This window comes from Telopea speciosissima, chromosome 2 (genome assembly GCF_018873765.1).
Source record: "Telopea speciosissima isolate NSW1024214 ecotype Mountain lineage chromosome 2, Tspe_v1, whole genome shotgun sequence".
NCBI classification, from domain to species: Eukaryota; Viridiplantae; Streptophyta; class Magnoliopsida; order Proteales; family Proteaceae; genus Telopea; species Telopea speciosissima.
In genome coordinates, this window is record NC_057917.1 from 55,031,001 (window position 1) to 55,046,607 (window position 15,607).

The 15,607-nt window shown below is 40.0% G+C and overlaps 1 pseudogene; it reads left to right on the forward strand.

Annotated features, from left to right (window-relative positions):
- LOC122651332 overlaps window positions 1-15,211 on the forward strand; it is a 58,055-nt pseudogene extending 42,844 nt beyond the window's left edge.
- Window positions 15,212-15,607: the final 396 nt, after the last annotated feature.

A 15,607-nucleotide genomic window follows, 5' to 3' on the forward strand; every position in this document is an offset into this window, starting at 1 on the left:
TTTTTTTTTTCACTGCTGCTGGTCGTATAGCAGAACAGTAACGGAAAGAGAGAATAGGGAAGAGAAGGAGAGAGGGTGATGGATCCTTTGGCTTTGATACCAGAAAATGCAGAACCAGGGAGGGTGGTCTGCTATGGTGGGCTTCACAGAGGGAACAGTAGAAGAATTAGAAGAAAGGAGGGAAGGGAAGAGGGAACTCACGTTCACTCACACACGCTCTCACTGAGCTTCACAAATAACTTCTATTAATCAAATCTTCAAAGCTGACTCTTCTATCGTAGTACATCAATTTAAAGGAAAATACCCTTACATAAAATAGAAACTAACCAAAAGGGAAACTACCAAAATAAGAAATATTGCATCCTAAACTGAACTACCAGCCCTTGCCAGACCAGAAAACGGGTTTAGGACTAGTCTTTGGTTTGGGCCTCCAAAGCGGGTCATGTTGGTCCAGCCAGTCTAAGGCAACTGCATCATCTCTTGTTCTTGTGGCAAGGTTTTTATAAAAGCTACAAATCATGTTGTATTGGGCATAGTAATCATTGGAGTCCTCTGTTCCATTCTTTGAAGGATTCATGTGACAAAAAATTGTTATACTCTCCCAATCTATGTAAGCTTAAAGCAATTCTTCGAAAACATATATAAGCTCAATTTTATTATGTTTGAAACTTTGAATGATGACTGGGAAACGTCAAGTTAAAACTGTCTGGCTCTGGTCTAAAACAGTCAATAAAGTTTCTGTTTTCATCTCCTTGTTAAATGGTCTTTCCATCCAGCTCTCCTTTTCATTGGAACGGTGAGGCCATCGAGCTTTTATCTCTGAGGAATGGCTGACTATTACACCTCCATATGGTTTGCAATTTAACCTTTTCCTCCATGATATACTCACCTTATTGCTATCTTAATAATGTGTTAAGGATAGACTAGACGATTTGACCAGATAGGTTCATTATATGTTAAGATAAGAGCTATGACTCAATCATACCTAACATACTATATTTGTAATTGCTATCATCTCTATAAATAATGAACGGTGTCTGCCATTCTAGACAAGCCAATCTATTCTCTTAATCCCTTCTCATTTGTTCTCAACTTGGTTTCAAAGCCCAATACTCTGGGTATTTTCCAAGTTTTTTTTTCTGCTATTAGAATAGGTCAGCCCTACGCATTTGCGGCTTTGGCGTCCCAAGGCTGAGCATGGTCACCTGAGTTGTGGCGCCTCTACTTACCCATTGACCACTAACTCAACAATGGCCCCGCATCCTCACATCATCCCGTTGGCCACAAAGCCCTCTTCAGTCACCACCACCAGGGCCCTTGCCCTCCACCGTTCACCGCCAAGGCTCTAGGCCCTCTACTCAATCACCACCGGGGAACCATTCGACCCATCTAGGCCTCTGGCCTCCTTGCGATTGATGCCAGGCTTCGCCAGGTGCCCCAACTCACTTCCCGGTTGCTTCCAGGCTCTACCTAGGCCTCGGCCAGGGCCCCTGCCCCCTACTCAATCGCCTCCAATCTTCGCCAAGCCCCCGACAGGGTTCTTGGCTCCTTACTGATCACCAGTAGACTTCACCAAGGCCCCCTTCCTTCTTGCCAGGGTTTCTACCCCCTTGCAAGCCATCGCCTGGGCTCATATGCCCTTGCTGCCTTCGGATAGGGCCCTCCGGCCATCACCGCCTCCTGCCAGGGTCTACAAGCCCCCTGTCAGCCACCTCCTGGCCATTATAGGCCTCCTGCCAGATTGCTTGTTCACTACCGGATATCATTACTTCACTACTGGTCTTCATTTTATTAGCCGCTGCCGTCAGTCTATGTATCTCCTCCAGTCAGTGATCTCTGTATTGGGATTAGTCTCGCTCATTATTTTTTACTTATATTTACCTCTCTATAGATGGCAGAAAGTAGTGCTACCTTTACAGGAGGAGTTGAGGGTAGTGTGGTGGGTCATCTTGGAACCCATGGCCATAACTGTACTCTTCAAATAGGACCTACTAAGTTGAATGGGACCAATTATTTCACTTGGTCTGGGGTGTGCCTTCTCACTATTGGAGGTAATAATCTTTTAGGGTATTTGAATGGTGACACCCCCAAACCAATTGATACTACCTCTGCTAATACTTGGTTGGCCAATGATGCTGTCATCATGTCATTTTTATTGAACTCAATGGACTCTACTATTAGCCCAAGCTTAGTTCTATTAAATTCTGCCAAGGAACTATGGGATGCGGTTAAACAGACATATGCACAGTCAAATAATTATGCTTAGATATATGAACTGCATAGGCAAGTTCGTGAGACTACTCAGAAGGAATTATCCCCCCCCCTGCTCACTACTCCACTCTTAATACACTATGAAAACAATTGGACTTCTATCATCTGGTTTTCATGGTCTGTACTACTGATGCTAGTATGTTTCAGGAGCGTGAGATGGAAAGGTTGCATGATTTTCTCTCTGGGCTAAACTTGGAATATGATCACATCCGCGTTCAGGTTTTTGGCGGCAATAAATTCCCTTCTTTGCTTGAAGCTTACAATTTGGTCCAACATGAGGAATATCGTCTCTCTGTTATAATGTCCACCGTTGTACCTCCTCGTTCAAAACTGGTTACTACTCCACAGGTGGATCTTAGCATCACTAATAAATTGGCTGCTCTTGCCAAAGAGCCGGTTAAATGTGATTACAGGGGGCGGAACCATCACACCCGAGAACCTTGTTGGAAGCTTCGTGGTCGCCCTAAAGGATGGGGGGGAACATGGATCTTCTCGCCCTCGGGCTCATGTTTGAGACTACTAATGGTTTTTCATCTGCTATGGTCTCTCCTTTTTCTTCAGAGCAAATGGTGGCTCTCCAGCGTATGATGACATAGCTTGGTTTAGCATCTCCCACTTACAATTTGGTCCAACATGAGGAATGTCATCTCTCTATTATGATACCCACTGTTGCACCTCCTCGTTCAACACTGATTACTACTTCACAGGTGGATCTTAGCCAATAAACTCGCTGCTCTTGCCAAAGAGCCGGTTAAGTGTGATTACTGGGGCTGGGACCGTCACTCCCGAGAACCTTGTTGGAAGCTTCATGGTCGCCCTAAAAGGGGGGGGGGACATGGATCTTCTCGCCCTCAGGCTCACATGTTTGAGACTACTAATGGCTCTTCATCTGCTATGGTCTCTCCTTTTTCTTCAGAGCAGATGGCGGCTCTCCGGCATTTGATGACATAGCTTGGTTTAGCATCTCCCATCAATTTTATAATGAGATTGAGAAAGAAAAAAAAAAACATAGCTTTGTGCTTTGCTCTGTGAGAGAGTATGGTGAGATGCCATTGGTGAGACTTGAGAGACCAAAATAAGAAAGAGACTACCGTATCTTCTTCCTTTATTCAATTTCTTGTTTTTTATTTTATTGTTCTGAAATTTCCTGCAAAGCTGAGAACCGAACGAAGTAAACTTCAGGTTCACAAGAGGATCGCAGACAATAAAATGGAAAGTAACCCAGATCCAATGTAGACACAAACCTACTAAGACTCCAGCACCTAATTACAGTCTAATTTAAGGAAATAATAAAGGAAAGTAAACACTCATACTATCGCTAAGACGCTAACACCTAAACACTCAGATTCAACTTAGATACAAACCTAAACTCTACAACTCATCATAACTCACGATAGGGGCACTCCCCTGTTGTGAGTAACCTTTAACAGTTCTAAACAAGAAACCCAAGTTATCCAAACTCTAAAACTGAAATAAAGTTGATCTCGAACTCTACTTCTACATGCTAACAACAACTATGATGTTTGTTGATGTATACATTGATGCTGCCCTTCCCTAATAGTTCAAGCTTTTAGGTGAAACGGTAGCGGACATGGTGTCAGAGCAGGGAGGTTTAGTGCGACTCCTGGGAAGTGCACAACAGGTAAGGGCCGACAATTCTTCTCCCTCAGTGCTGCGCAAAGAAATACCAGGTGAGCTCCACGTGCAAAGACCATGGGATCTTGGCCTGCACATGCAGGGGAATGTTGATGTACACATTGACCCTGCCCTTCCCTAACAATTCGAGCTTTTAGGTGAAATGGTAGTGAATAATGTTATAGAGGAATTGACAAATAAATCCCAAACAAAAGAAACAAACTCCTATAAAACCCAGTTGAACCGAGACCCAGGTTTGGACCTGGTTCTTCTTGAGCCAGGTTGGATCACCTTTGTGACTACATCAATTATGTTTTGATTTATTTACTTTATTGAGTGTATTAAAGTGATTAGGATTTCCTTTTATGAGTCGAATTAGGAATTTTAAGAGGTCTTTATATATGTAATACACCCCCCAACAATTAGAGATGATTGGAATAAAGAATGATTTTTTTTAAAGAGTTTTGGTTCTGTTGAGCAGTGCATACGGGATTGGTATCCCAAACTCTGATTTATTCTCTTCCCTTTTGTTTTCTTCTTTTCTATTCTTCCTCCCAAGCAGATCGATTTCATCCCTTCTCCGTTCCCTTCCACCAATCTTATTTATTCCCTTAACAATGTAATTGCTTCCTTTATCTCAGACTCATCACCGATTTGATTATTGGGCTTATTTTAATCTGAGATTCATAATCTGGATTTTCAGATTGCATTAACCTGTTGTCTCTACTGCTCCAAATGTTGTGAATAACTCCCATATATAAGTTAGTGTCTTAAATAATTGTGAAGTCTGCACTGAGCCAACCCTTTGTTTCTACTGCCGGAAATCTTGTGAATAAGCTCACCGATCATCCCAGGATATACCCAATTAGGTTTGCTGGTTTGCTTCTTAAATAATTGGCCATATCTGGGCCCCTACCCCATTGTGTGATTCCCTTTGAGGGTTCCTTGTCCTATGGGTTGATCTTATTGGTGTTGTGTTGTAGTGTTGTATGTCTCTTCGCTCTTCAATAAAATTTTGGTTACTTAACAGGAGGGGGATACCAGGTGTTGAACTGTTTACTGCCAATTGGTGAATTGGATATCTAAAAGGAGAACTTTGCTTGTCACTTTACCGAAGTGCTTTTGTGCCTGCCAATTAATCTGCAATGTGGTATCTCTTTGCTTAGTGATGCAACTGTCATTGCCCTCCTCCCCTACCACATGCACAAAGACACATGGGGACTTTTGCCCTATAACCTCTTTGCATGAACTGCAAATTAGTATTATGTACTTCTTCTTTTATAATATTTAGAATTGTGCAATTACTTGACCCAAATCCATAGTTGTGAACAATTGTCTGAACTAAGGTATTTCTAATGACACTAGGCTTTGCTCAACTGTGAAGTGGCTTTATCTCCATTTCGAGAAGGGAATCTCACAGATGTTGCAGCACAAAATGCCCAAACAGCGCGTATCACTCCTGACGCACAAGAGTGCATCGACAAGTTACGCAGTGGTTTTGAGACCAAAATGGCTGATGACCTACATGTTGACATATTGAATGGAGCTCTAAAGAATTCCCTAACATGCGTCAACAATTCTTTGGGCTTGCTCAAGGTATCATTCTTACCTCGTATATTCCAGGCTCCCCATCTGGCACTGTGTTGTGTGTTCTGTTCTCGAGGAACCTCAAAGTTCTACTCTCAACAGTCTTTGTAATTACTTGATTTGCTTTGGCAGAAAAAGCAAAAACAGCAGCAAAAACAACCATCACCCATTCAGTCTCTTATTGAAGTGGAGAAAGAAGTGAAGAAGGTTTTGGGTGGTCTGGGATTGTTGTCGTCTGATACTTGTTCTAAGGTAATAATGTTGTTCTGTATGGTTTGGAACTGATCTTGAATATATCATGGATGAGTTGCCATGGCTCTAGAAAAAAACTCTTAATCTCAAACAGCCAATATGTTCTACCAGAAAATAGTGGGGGTATTCTGGTCCTTCAACACTTTATTTATTTATTTATTTTTATTATATGTAAACCAGAATACCCCAGGATTGTGTTAAGTAAACTCTTACTAGGAATCCTAGTTGGAGTCTACTATGATTAGGAATTCTTGTTTCCCAAATTTACTTGTCTTTCAAGTTTTTTATTATTATAAATAGAAGGCTTGGGAGTTGAGATGGAGTTCGATTCATCCAAGCATTGTGTTCTCTCAATTCTGCTAACAGGTTGCAAGTAACTAAAATAGAAACTACCTACTAGTCACTTGCATGGTTCAAGGTCTTGATTTCGGATCTGGTTTCGACCAGGCAGAAAACCAAGTTGGGCCAAGATCTCGGCGAGTTGGTGCATTTTTTTTTTCTAATTCGAAGCCAGGTTTCAATGGGTTTTTGACCTAGTGGGGATATAATGGATATGCATTGTAAAAATAGAACCCTAATCTTGAAAATCAATTGGCTTAGGGATGAACTGATATAGAGTTGATTCGACATTCAACCTGCTCTGTACCTGAACAGGTAAACCGGTCGACGTAGATCTATCCTATATGTTCTTACTAAAGCTAAAAAGCTAATACCATAAATTGATCATTTTTTATTGCCAAAGGACATTCCAGATTTTTTTTTTAATTCGCCCTGCACCGTGTACTCAGTAGGATTTCTAATCTCATTCCCAAGGCTAGAAAGCTGTGTAGCTCTTTGAATATCTGCTTCCAATGGAACCCTTGTCAGCTAATTCTTTTTTGAGTTGTCTAGCCAAGGAGTGGTGAGGAGTTCTATATATTTCGGTTTTCTGTTTGGCTTGGTGGTGTTATGTATTACTCTATCCCTCTTCTTGGGAATGGGATTGCTACTCATTCTCTTCTTACCGAAATTGTAATTTTCAACTTGCAGGTTTTGCAGCAGTTGAAGGAGAAGGCTCTCATGAGAGCAGGGATGAAAGAGGAAGATGTGTTGCTTATGATTGAGGAAAGAGCCAAGGCAAGGAAAGACAGATTTTGAGAGGAGTGATCAGATCAGGAAACAGTTGTATGCCAAGGGCATCTCTCTTGAAGATGAGGTTGCGGTATCGACATGGTGGCCTTGTGTGCCTACTTAAACTTGTACAGACCCGTTGAGTATGAAGAATATTTTTTTTATTTCTGGTACATTTAAGAAAGTGTCACCAAATTTTATAGGTTTCCCCTTGTTTTTAACCCCCATTCTTTTGTTGGTGATCTGGATCATCCTTAGGAATCAGCAGCTCTACTAGCAAAGCCGGAACCAAATTGCCAGGGGGTTATTTTTTCGATAGATTAGAGGTCAAAATTTTTGTAATCTGATTGATGGATACAAGTTTATAACCAACTGGCCATGAGTTGTGAGATTGTTTCTTAGTCTTCTTCCACAACGATCAGAGAAACTCTCCCCTTGTTGAACTGATTAGGTCTATTTTCATGCCAATCCAATGGAAGAAAATCTTGAATTCCCAATGAGAGGAGCCCCATTGGTCCGTGTATAGTGATCCACTCTCCTCTCCGGCCTCCATAATAAAAAAAAAAATGAAATATGGACTAAGAGAAAAAAAAATGAGCACTGTTAAATTGATTGGATTACGTGAAGTGAACACTGGAAAGAAGAGTTGTACCAAAGAATTTCTCTTAGCATACAAGACAGTTCTAGAGCGGCCAGACTAATAATTGGGCCGAAAGGACTTTCTTCTTCGCTCATGGACTTCATTCTTTTGATGAGCAAAACCACCTGTCATTGAATCAAAATTTCCGAAGGACAGCCAGGCATTGCAACAGCGAAGAAAAGGAGACGAGACGAGGGGGGAGAGAGATGCCTCTCTGTTTGTGTGTCTTTCATAAGTCTTGGTCATCAGTTGTCGTCTCTCCTTTTATTCATGAATGCTGATGCTCGATATCCATATTTTTTTGTACATATTTGAAATATTTTTGTCTTATTTTATTTATCTTCATTGGACAACCCCGCGTGCAGCTCTGTTAGAGCTACGTCCCCTTTACAGTTCCAATGAATTCCTTAATGAGCATATACGTACTCTCATTAGAGATCAAGTCGAGCATAGTTCAAAAACATTTTAAAAACAGTTATATGCATGACAAAATACTAGAAAAAACATAAACTACATCCCTCATGTAGAAACCAGGAATACATGGAAATATTTTGTTCGCAATCCCATTGCGAAAAAGATTCCTTTTTGATCTTCTTTGAGTTGTCATTGACCACAAAAATGGAAAATGACACGGTGTCTTGGCTAATAGGGTAGGGATAGGTCCCACATCCAAACATAGACGGGTCCCACTATAAGAGTGATTCCCAATTCCTAGCCATCCCATGAACTCTGCCTTTTTGTTTTTTTTGTTGTTACAATTGAATAGACAACATAATTTGTAGGAGAAAATTTTCTTTCACCCTAGAAGCATGGTTATAAAAAACGGTATCGGGATGGATATCTTTCTTGGTCAATACTAATACTGATAGAGATGGTTTTACCTCTAATTTTGATTAAAAAACCATTTTTTAAACAAATTTACCTCTAGTTGGAACCATTCCACCAATACAAGATCGGGCAAGTATTGGTAATAGGCACGGTCAATACAGAAATGCAATGGCCGATGCACCCGATCTGGTACCCTTTTTTTAAACTATGCTTGAGAGACGGTCATTAATTCCCCCCCCCCCCCCTTCCTCCCCACCCCATAGGATAAAAGTTCAAAAAATGCCAATCATTCGTTATGATTCTCATCCTACTCTATTAATGCCCACAATGAAAGAATACCTCATTTGCAATGGGTGAAGGAAAACTACCCTTGCCCCCTTCATCTGAAATATTTTCTTATAAACAAAAGAATTTTTTTTCTTTAGTATGGACTGTGGATTGTGGTCTATGCTGGTGAGTTAAATAGTTCCAAGTGGAAGAAGATGGGAAAAGAAAAGGCATTGGGTAGGTAACCTTTGCAAATTTTTCAAAGAAAAACTGATGAGGAAATCCTAAGCTCTATCCAAAACAGTATCATACTGATGGACTTTGGAGTCTTAACGCGTTTGCTTTTACTTTTCTCCTTTCACCTTTCTCTTTTCTCTTCTGGAAAGCATACCTTCAAGGAAGATGGCTGATGGAGAATTGGAGACGACTACTAAAAAGTAAGACACTAATGAGTAATGACCCACCTCTCTAATTTCACTTACTTTCAGAGCATTACATTCGTTTTTAGGAGAAAGTTTTCCTCCACCGTGCTCGAAGGTTCATTGCACCATGACCGGATCCTCTCTAGCGTGATGTGCACTGGAGGGGATGACACGCTGGAGATGATTTTCATTTTCATGTAGTTTGGAAAGGAAATTTTGAGTAGGCCTATAAATGGATCGAATTCGGCTCGGATACGGATCGGATGTAATCGGATTCGAATATTTCTCGATCGAATACGGATACCTCTAAATGGATTCGGATGGATTCGGATGTAGATCGAATTTGAATTTTTGACCATTCGTTTATACCTTTGCCTTGTGTAACCCAAACCTTCCTCCCCCTAGTGGATACAATTCACTCTCAATCCATAGTTTTAGATCATGATTCTTTTTTCCTTATATTCTAGAACCTGTTGAATCTTCAAAAACCCTCAAGATCATTATTTACTTAATTTTTTATAATTAAGTATTTGGATTCGGATTTTTATCGGAGTATTTGGGTTTTTTTCTGAATATCTCTAATCGAATACGGATGCCCCTAAACGGATATGGATGCAGATCAAATTTGGATTTTCGGTTATCCATTTACAGCCCTAATTTTGAGTCATGAGTACAAGACCCTTTTACCCTTTACGTGTAGGACCCTATTGCTCATGCACTTTGGGATCCTCATTTTGGTCAACCGACTGTGGCTGCTTTTACTCGAGGGGGTGCTTTCAGCCAAGTGAATATCGCTTATTCTGGTGTTTATCGTTGATGGTATACAATCGGCTTGGCACTAATGAAAAGCTTTATACTAGAGCTAGCTCTCTCTTTCTCTCCTGATCGGCAATCGTTGCTATATCGACCAACAGATCTAAAACACAATATCGGATCGGTTGATATATATCAGTATCGGTGAGACTAGATACCGATAGTGACCGATACGTTATGATTTTTTCAACAAATAAAAAAAGAACCATATGATCTGGAGTTGGTCTGGTTGATTCAATACAGCCGATATGATAAACATCTGATGCCGGCAAACCAAATGGTTCCCTAGACGGTCGTCTAGGCGTGGCACACAAGTTGAACACTATTTTGACCACTTGACCTGCCACTGTTTTATTCCCTGTGAATACTTTTTCCAAGCAACTTGTCTACAGAATCTACCAACTACTACACCACTCTGTAGTTTGAAGTTTGAAGTTTGAAGTTCTTGAAATTTGAAGTGTGAAGTGATAGTGATGCCATCTTTGTACACCACATGATACCAAAAGTAAAGTCAAGGGTCCTTAAATCCCCCTAGTTCTTGCTTTTGATCCCACTATTTTTCATTGAAAATTCTCCTGTTAGTCTGACCCCTAAGATGGGGAGCCCAGGACTGGCCAAACTTAAGAACATTCTAGCCTTTCTTAACAAAGCTTCTTTATTTAACTGGCGTGTCCTTGCTTTTAGGACTCTTAGGCCAAAACTACAACTGGACAAGTAAGCAATGAGCCCATTCTTGTCCTGTGTTTTGTGGGGAAAATTATCTTCTGCAATTTTCTATCCGGTCCAGTTACCTAGTGCATGTAATAAGAGAGGGGTGGATCCCACCCGGGCAGAGTGTTCAGACAGAGGTGGAATGATCATTGCGCCCTCCTGGTTAGGGGCACTAGGGAACTGAACCGGACAAAGAATAGCAAGGGATAAAGATCCTTTTGTGGGCATTAGATTACCTCTAAGTAACATGTTCATCAGTTTGGTTCTGGATTAGATGGTTCAGTTTACTTCAGTTTATGTTTTAATTGACAGAAATTAAAGCTGAACCGATTATTAATTAGTTTCAAGTTTCCAAAACAAAAGCAATTATTAATCGATTCGTAATTGTTTCCGTCATTCATTTTATAAAATATTCGATTTTGTTTTGTTGTTACTGTTTTGTTATATGGTCATGGATCAAGGCATTTGTATCATATCGATAGTATCGGTATCATCGGTACCCAATACTAATACAAATTGGGAGTATCGACCAAAAAGTGGTGTAATTGAATTTATGTCTAATACGGCTCAATTTGTATCGTATCGATATCAATATCGATGGTAGCCGATATGGCCACTAATACCAAATACATGTAAATATGCAACCATGTATAAGGTTTGAAAGTGGTTTAATTGGGTTCATTCGGTTCGTTATTGGTTTTATTTATTTTAATGGTTCGGTTATTTGATTTAATCGCTTTTAAAAGCAACTACTTTTTTTAGAACCAAATAATAATAAGTTTATCGATTTTGTTTAAACAGTTTGATTCGATTTTGATAAATGGTCTATGGCCCAGCCTTTCTACATAGGTCCTAACTTGGGGGTGGGGGTTTGGTGAGTTAATAATGGAGGTCATAGTCAAGGTTTAAGGTTAGCTCTGATTTGAAGTTTGAACCAATCAATCCAATTTAAATAACACAACGGTTTTAGTGTACGGTATCGGAATCGATATTAGTCAACTCGAAAACCAATACTATATCACATTAGTAATTGGCACAGATCAATCGTATCAGACAAATCTACTCTTGATTCTCCTTTAAAAATGGAGTAAAACCGATACCCAATATATCCGATACCGATACCTCAAACCATGAATAACGCCCTAAGCATTTCAGTTTGAACATATAACCATTCCGGTCAAGAATAAAGAATAAATGATAGACTTATTTATTATTAGAGAATCCACACTATTATTAGTAACTGTTAATGACTAGTGGTCAAAGTCAAAGATTGGCTTAAAAGGAGTGGACTGTGACACCAACAACGACCAACCTCGTATTTGTTAGGCCATGTGTGTAATGGTATAGTGTCGAGATCTTCTACGGCATGCCTGCCCGTAGTAGTGAGAGCGGTGCACTGATAAGGCGACATGCAATGACCGCCTTACCCTTGCCCGAACACCTTGCCTGAGTAAAGGTAAGGTGATCATTGCACGCCACCTCATTTATGCAACGCTCTCGCCACTACAAACAGTGCGCCATAGAAGATCAGGGTCCAATGGTATAACCACCTAACCCTCGCGTGTCCACTTTTTTGTTTTTTTTCTTCCCGTCCACTTTAACACATGAAGTACCAAACACGAAACGGACCAGATCGAGCATATATATACTTGGACGAGAACCCACTTTGACCCTCACGTGCAAACACGTGTCTCCCCTGTTTACTCTAATACCCTCTCAAAGGAAGAAAGACTAAGGTAGGGTTCTCAATCCGTTGGTTGGTTCGGTCTGGTTTTGATCGATTTGAACTGGTTCTGGGCTGGTAATAGGCCAAATTGAAACCAAACGGCAAGCCAAAGTTTGGTTTTGGTTTTGGTTTAGGACCGGTTTAGTTTGGTCTTTTTATTGGGTTGGCTTAACTGGCTCTTATTGGGCCATTATCAGGTTGCTACCTGTTTGTTTTCCCAGTTGTTCAACTATTTTTTGAGTGGTTCGATTTCGTTTGGTCCAATTGGTTTGGTTTCTATCGCTTTTGTAAAGCCCAGACTGAAGTTGGCTTGATAAGGGTTCAACCCAAGTTGAATTGGTCAATTTTGGTTGGTCTAGTCGATTGAGCTGAAATTTGACACCCTGGAAGAATAATTATCACCACCCATTCGCGGGCAGCTTCAATTCCTCCAATTCCTCTAATAGGGGGAGTGGACCCCACCTTGGGTAGTGTGTTCGGGGAGGGGGTAGGGTGGTCATTTCCCCCCCCCCCCACATGAGAGGAATTGAAGGGGGCAGCGAATTGGAGGGGATAACGATTTCCCCTGTAAGCTTTTCCCTTAAAAAACAAATAAAATAAAGAGTAATTATTTATTATTTATGGGAGCAGGTTTGGCCTTGTGGTCCACACTCCACATAACCAAAACCATGGTCGGATGTCTATTTCTGTTACTTGACAGATTAGATTGTGCTGAAATTTTGTGAACAGGTAAACCCTTGGTACCATGCTTATATGCCAAGTTTCAGCCTAAAAAGTGTTGGTCATGTGGCAAAATAGATCTTTGATAAATCTACAAATTTGATGAGTGTAAGGGAATACCAAGGGGGTTATCAAGGACCCCTTATCTAGTTTGCCGGCGAGAGAAATTTTATTGAAGGGTTTTTTTTTTTTAATGGTAAAAGTATTCATCCACTACACAGGGAACATTCAGTTACCATCACAAGCCCCTATAGAATTCTAATATCTTCCCCAAAATACCCTTTTGATACCCCCACGTGCATCTAAACCTGCCTCGTTGATTTGTGTGGCATGCGAGATCCTCCATATTAGTGGCGTGAGAAACCCTTATCTTCAATTTCTTTATTGCATGGTCCCTGCACAAGGGCAGGACAATGAGAGCAGTGCATGGGCATCAACGAAGGTGGATTTTCTCATTCCAGGGATTGGCTGGTCATTTCGCACGGTCTTGTGTCTTGCACAGACTACACCTGGCAAGGATAATTTTCCCTTCTTATTTAAGAGCGTTGGTGGTGGTGATGATTCATGCCGTTGGACCAACAAACCGCCTTTCCCATTCCCTGTCCCTTTCTTAGTCTTTCTCTTAAGGGAGAGGTTGGGTTATCTGCCTAAACGACATAAAGAAGCACATCAATGAGATGCGGAAAAATGATATCTTAAATTGAAGGGCAACAAGGTCATTTTATGTGAGGAGAAGAAAGATAAACAAAGAGGTGTTACTGTACCCTACCTCAACGACTCATAGAAACCTTTTTCTTTCTTTTATTATTGAGAAGGATCCACAAAAAAACAACACGAGTGATGGGAAATTATCTCTTCCAATTCGCTGCTCACTCAGTTCCCAATGCCTCTAATAAGGGGTAGACCCTACTCAGATGGAGTGTTTAGACAGGGGTAAGGAGATCATTGCACCCCCTTGTTAGACGCATTGAGGAATTGGAGGAGATAAAGATCCTATGAGTGACCAAGACATTATGTTCCAAATATGACGTATACACCATAATCTAACGTAATTACGTTGGCTTTCCCAATTAATCCCAGTTTTCTTTATTACTTTTGACAATAGAATAGGTCAATGAAAGATTCAAACGTTGACAATTTCTTGGATATGGACTGTTTTTTCTATTTTTTAGTAAGACTATGATATGGACTGTAAACCACTCCATATTCTTACCCGGCGGATAAGTCAAGCTACATATAACAGCCCTAGGAGAGACCCTTACTCTTTAGTTTGTCCTAAATATGGAAAGTGAAGATGTCTACATCACCTTACTATCAAGATTTGCTATATGAGTTAGTTTCAATTTATTTTAAGTGGTTTCATCAAAAAAAATTTTAGGGAAAATTACATGATTAGCTATTTTTGGATTTTTATTTATAAAACTGTTCACCCTATGTTTGAATTAACAAAAATAGATAAAAATAAGTTAAGGTTTACAAAACTGGATAAAATAGTGTCTTTCCCTCCCACACTTACTTTTTTAGATATTTTTACCCCTGTCATTGCCTTTTCGCTCAGACATCCTATGTTCTCTGCAATCCTACCTTTGTCCCAGCCACCGCCATTCTCTGCTATCCCAAGTAACAGAGGAAAAAAATAGAGATTATTTCAGAGGAGAACTGCCGAGGAAGGAAGGAGAGTCACTATTTTGTCTAGTTTTGAAAAACTAAACTTGTTTTTGTCTATTTTTATTAACTCAAACATAGGGTGGATAATTTTGTAAATGAAAACCCAAAAGTAGCTAATCATGTAATTTTCCCAAAATTTTATTTTAAGTGGGGTTCTAAAAATAGGATCCGGGATCAGATCGGTTAGTGTCGATTCTATTTCGATTTGGGTTGGAATTGTCCGGAATCAGTCAAACCCTAAAATCGGTCCCTTGGATCAGAGAAATCAGTAATCCAGTGAGAACCTAAAATTTGGCAGACCACATAATGTTTATAATCGGAATTGATCATGCCCGATTCCGATCCAAATCAGCCAATTTGATCAGATTTTGATTTTTAAAAGTGTGGGTCTGATTTGTTATGGTTTACCCTTCGAACCCATCAGTTGGATTAGTTGTAATGGCCTTACTTTATAAATGTTAGAAAGTTCAAATCAAAACCTTTTAGACATTAGGTGGAGAGAGTTCCTCAATTAACAAGGACCTAAACAAATTGATTCTACACGTAGACAGAAAATTTAGGGAGGATAGCAAAAGGATCCGGTCTTTAATACCATGTTAAATAAGGTAACAAATTACAACAATTCCACTCAAGAATGGATCTTAATTACTCAAGTTGATAAGGTTCCCCTAGGGGTGTCAATTTTCCTTTAAAACCGGTTGGTTTGATCCAAAAAACAGATCTAATCGAACTCTTATCTATTTGGTTTTCATAAAATCGGTAGAAAACTTAAAAACTAGAAAACATGTTTTGCCATTATTTTTTTAGTGTATATATGAAATACAAAATTAAAACCAGTAACAACCCGATACTGGACTAATTAGAGCCTCTTAAGTCAACCCGATAAAAGACTGAATGGAACTAAATTGAAATGAAACCGAACTTTTGTCTTAATGGATTGTTTCAATTTAGACTAAT